The following is a 5,000-nucleotide window of genomic DNA, read 5'->3' as shown; positions in this document are numbered from 1 at the left end:
TGCGGCGACGCGTCGTGACCGTGACATACGTGTTCGTTTGAGGCGACGCGACCTTTGTTTGAGGCTGCGAACGCCCAGTCATTCGCTCGCGAAGGCACGGTGCGCTGTGTTCCCCCGGGTCGGGGGTTTTCGCGGCACCGTTGCCTACGGAGCAGTCTGTCGTTGTTAAACGACCCTCAGCCAGGCGTGGTCCGGGAATTGTATCCGTGGACCGCAATGTGCGTTCGAAATGTCGATGTTCATGTGTCCTGCAGTTCACAAGTTGACGCGCAATTAGCTGCGTTCTTCATCGACCCACGAGCCAAGTGATCCACCGTTCAGGGTAATCATATATGTGAATTTTGCATTAAAAATGCTAAAATTACGGTTGTTACCGGCTTTCTGTGGTCGTGAGCGCGGCGCCGCGTGCGTCAGCCCTTGCGCGGTTGCGCGCGGGAAGGAACGCGCGCCGCGCGTCAAATTTCGTTCGTGCGATAGTTCAAGAGCCGACGTCGCCTCGAGTTCACGGGTCGTCTGCCGGAATTGACCGGCGCCGGACCCGATCGGCTCGCAATGCAAACGATTGACGGCGGACGGCAGTGGGCCGCGTCAGCGAGTCCCGGGCATCGCTGCCCTCGACGCTGACGCGAGCTTCCTCGTACGGGCGAAAATTCTCTCCGAAGCCTACCGCGTTCGCGGCCTGCGTCCGGGGTGTAACGGCGTTGCACCGAGGACACCCGGGCGCAGACAGGCTGCCCGCGAAGAAGCGCTGAGACCAGCTTCGCACGTCTCCCTCGTACGACCTGACCGGGTCGAACGAGTCGAGGCGGACCGCGGAGCGGTCCCCTCTCGGCACCGAGTCGGCCGGAGGCGCGAACGACCCGCCGCTGCTCCGCGCTGGACGCGGAGCGACGGGTCGACGCCTCGGCGCGAGTCGGTCGTCGGGCGGTTTTAGCCGGCGACTGCGCTCGTCGCGACCGCGGCGAACGCCGGACCCATCGGATCCGGCGTCAGCACCGCGTTCGTTGTCACGACGATTGTGTTGCGCGCCGCGGCAACCGGGCCCGACCGTTACGTCGTTCAAACTTTTGTGAAATTTTGTTCGCGACACGTGGGCGTGACACGCCGCTCTCGCGGCGAGACAGCCCCGCGCGCTTACGAGTCGCTGCTTCGGCAGTACGAAACGTTAATGATCCTTCCGCAGGTTCACCTACGGAAACCTTGTTACGACTTTTACTTCCTCTAAATGATCAAGTTTGGTCATCTTCCCGGCAACATCGGCAATGCCGAGACATTGCCGCGTACCAGTCCGAAGACCTCACTAAATCATTCAATCGGTAGTAGCGACGGGCGGTGTGTACAAAGGGCAGGGACGTAATCAACGCGAGCTTATGACTCGCGCTTACTGGGAATTCCTCGTTCATGGGGAATAATTGCAAGCCCCAATCCCTAGCACGAAGGAGGTTCAGCGGGTTACCCGGGCCTTTCGGCCAGGGAAGACACGCTGATTCCTTCAGTGTAGCGCGCGTGCGGCCCAGAACATCTAAGGGCATCACAGACCTGTTATTGCTCAATCTCGTGCGGCTAGAAGCCGCCTGTCCCTCTAAGAAGATTTATTTGTACGCCGGTAGTAAAAACCGCCCGACCGAGGCCGGGGGCCTTCGAGATACCGGAAGGTACGCCTATTTAGCAGGCTAGAGTCTCGTTCGTTATCGGAATTAACCAGACAAATCGCTCCACCAACTAAGAACGGCCATGCACCACCACCCACCGAATCAAGAAAGAGCTCTCAATCTGTCAATCCTTCCGGTGTCCGGGCCTGGTGAGGTTTCCCGTGTTGAGTCAAATTAAGCCGCAGGCTCCACTCCTGGTGGTGCCCTTCCGTCAATTCCTTTAAGTTTCAGCTTTGCAACCATACTTCCCCCGGAACCCAAAAGCTTTGGTTTCCCGGAAGCTGCCCGCCGAGTCATCGGAGGAACTTCGGCGGATCGCTAGCTGGCATCGTTTATGGTTAGAACTAGGGCGGTATCTGATCGCCTTCGAACCTCTAACTTTCGTTCTTGATTAAAGAAAACATTTTTGGCAAATGCTTTCGCTTCTGTCCGTCTTGCGACGATCCAAGAATTTCACCTCTAACGTCGCAATACGAATGCCCCCATCTGTCCCTATTAATCATTACCTCGGGGTTCCGAAAACCAACAAAATAGAACCGAGGTCCTATTCCATTATTCCATGCACACAGTATTCAGGCGAAAATAGCCTGCTTTAAGCACTCTAATTTGTTCAAAGTAAACGTACCGGCCCACCTCGACACTCAGTGAAGAGCACCGCGATGGGATATTAGTTGGGCCGCCCCGGAGGGCTAAGCCCACCGGTAGGACGTCCCACAATCATGCCAGTTAGACACCGCGAGCGGTGAACCGACAGCGTGGGACACAGATTCAACTACGAGCTTTTTAACCGCAACAACTTTAATATACGCTATTGGAGCTGGAATTACCGCGGCTGCTGGCACCAGACTTGCCCTCCAATGGAGCCTCGTTAAAGGATTTAAAGTGTACTCATTCCGATTACGGGGCCTCGGATGAGTCCCGTATCGTTATTTTTCGTCACTACCTCCCCGTGCCGGGAGTGGGTAATTTGCGCGCCTGCTGCCTTCCTTGGATGTGGTAGCCGTTTCTCAGGCTCCCTCTCCGGAATCGAACCCTGATTCCCCGTTACCCGTTACAACCATGGTAGGCGCAGAGCCTACCATCGACAGTTGATAAGGCAGACATTTGAAAGAAGCGTCGCCGGTACGAGACCGTGCGATCAGCCCAAAGTTATTCAGAGTCACCAAGGTAAACGGCGGACGGGACGTACCCGCCGCCGATTGGTTTTGATCTAATAAAAGCATTCCTTCCATCTCTGGTCGGAACTCTGTTTGCATGTATTAGCTCTAGAATTACCACAGTTATCCAAGTAAATGTGTGTACGATCTAAGAAACCATAACTGATTTAATGAGCCATTCGCGGTTTCACCTTAATTTGGCTTGCACTGAGACATGCATGGCTTAATCTTTGAGACAAGCATATGACTACTGGCAGGATCAACCAGGGAGCTTCGATACAAAATCTCGGCTCGGACGTGCGCCACCCATCGCCGACCGGGTCTCGTAGCCCGGTCGGCCGCGCGTCTACTGTAAGTTTCGGGACTGCACGCAGGCAGCCCCGGATCCGTGTGCCGCCACCTTCGACACTCGGCTTATAAGCGTTCGAACGATCTCCCGTACCCGTCGGCTAGATTGAAAGCGTCTGGGATACGTTGTTATAACATCTCTGGTCTTTGAGTGTACGCTCGGAAAGAAGCGAGTTGACGCGTGCGTTGGAGCGTTCGGCCTTCCGTGTTTCACGGAGAGCCGAACTTCTTGGTACCCGCGTCAAGGGCCATTCGGTCTGAGACACCGACCCGCGGTAATGCAGTGACGATAGATGAAACAACGCGAGTCGCGTAGTTTCTTTGGTACGAGGCACGGAACGGTCCGCGAACGCCCGCTCCTGGTCTACGCCGAAGTACGTATCGTGCTCGAGCACGTACCGGTACGGCGTAGCAGGCGGACGACGGGAGACCGGCCCGACCGACTCGCTCCTCTTACTAGTAGGAGCCTGGCCGCTAGGACGTCGGCGCCGGTACGGTGGTAGCACGGTCGGCTTACGGGGCGAAACCTCCGCGGGCTATCGAAAAAATTTCGAACTCCGGGAACTTTGTCGAAATTAACCGAGGCTCATATGACGATGTTCCGACAGGCTCCCGGCCCGGATCGACTCCGGGACGCCGCGCATCGCCTTTCGGTCGACTCGGACCGAAATTTTTACAAGTCCCGTCTGTCCGGATCGACTCCGGGACGCCGCGCGTCGCCTTTCGCTCGACTCGTACCGCAGCTTCGACGAGTCCCGTCGGCCCGTATCGACTCCGGCACGCCGCGCATCGCCTTTCTGTCGACTCGGACCGTAATTTTTACAAGTCCCGTCGGCCCGGATCGAATCCGGGACGCCGCGCATCGCCTTTCTGTCGACTCGGACCGAAAGTTTCGCAAGTCGACGTCGGCCCGGATCGACTCCGGGACGCCGCGCGTCGCCTTTCGCTCGACTCGGACCGGAATTTTCACAAGTCCCGTCTGTCCGGATCGACTCCGGGACGCCGCGCGTCGCCTTTCGCTCGACTCGGACCGGAATTTTCACAAGTCCCGTCGGCCCGGATCGAATCCGGGACGCCGCGCATCGCCTTTCTGTCGACTCGGACCGAAAGTTTCACAAGTCGACGTCGGCCCGGATCGACTCCGGGACGCCGCGCGTCGCCTTTCGCTCGACTCGGACCGAAATTTTCACAAGTCCCGTCTGTCCGGATCGACTCCGGGACGCCGCGCGTCGCCTTTCGCTCGACTCGTACCGCAGCTTCAACGAGTCCCGTCGGCCCGTATCGACTCCGGGACGCCGCGCATCGCCTCTCGGTCGACTCGGACCGAAAGTTTTACAAGTCCCGTCTGTCCGGATCGACTCCGGGACGCCGCGCATCGCCTTTCTGTCGACTCGGACCGAAACTTCGTCGAGTCCCGTCGGCCCGTATCGACTCCGGCACGCCGCGCATCGCCTTTCGCTCGACTCGTACCGCAGCTTCGACGAGTCCCGTCGGCCCGTATCGACTCCGGGACGCCGCGCATCGCCTCTCGGTCGACTCGGACCGAAAGTTTTACAAGTCCCGTCTGTCCGGAACGACTCCGGGACGCCGCGCGTCGCCTTTCGCTCGACTCGTACCGCAGCTTCGACGAGTCCCGTCGGCCCGTATCGACTCCGGGACGCCGCGCATCGCCTCTCGGTCGACTCGGACCCAAAGTTTTACAAGTCCCGTCTGTCCGGATCGACTCCGGTACGCCGCGCGTCGCCTTTCGCTCGACCCGGACCGAAATTTTCACAAGTCCGGTCGGCCCGTATCGACTCCGGGACGCCGCGCATCGCCTCTCGGTCGACTCGGACCGAAATTT

General features: G+C 58.5%; 2 non-coding genes across 2 annotated transcripts; both read right to left on the bottom strand.

Annotated features, from left to right (window-relative positions):
• Nucleotides 1-170: 170 nt before the first annotated feature.
• On the bottom strand, nucleotides 171-325 carry LOC124224618 (5.8S ribosomal RNA). Its single transcript, XR_006884895.1, has one exon. It is a non-coding gene; the product is annotated as a 5.8S ribosomal RNA (ribosomal RNA).
• Nucleotides 326-1,166: 841 nt separating this feature from the next.
• Nucleotides 1,167-3,079, bottom strand: LOC124224622 (small subunit ribosomal RNA). The gene has a single exon (XR_006884900.1). It is a non-coding gene; the product is annotated as a small subunit ribosomal RNA (ribosomal RNA).
• Nucleotides 3,080-5,000: the final 1,921 nt, after the last annotated feature.

Source organism: Neodiprion pinetum, unplaced genomic scaffold, assembly GCF_021155775.2.
Source record: "Neodiprion pinetum isolate iyNeoPine1 unplaced genomic scaffold, iyNeoPine1.2 ptg000192l, whole genome shotgun sequence".
NCBI classification, from domain to species: domain Eukaryota; kingdom Metazoa; phylum Arthropoda; class Insecta; order Hymenoptera; family Diprionidae; genus Neodiprion; species Neodiprion pinetum.
Note: the sequence above shows the minus strand (reverse complement) of the source record. Positions and strands in the feature narration are given on the sequence as shown.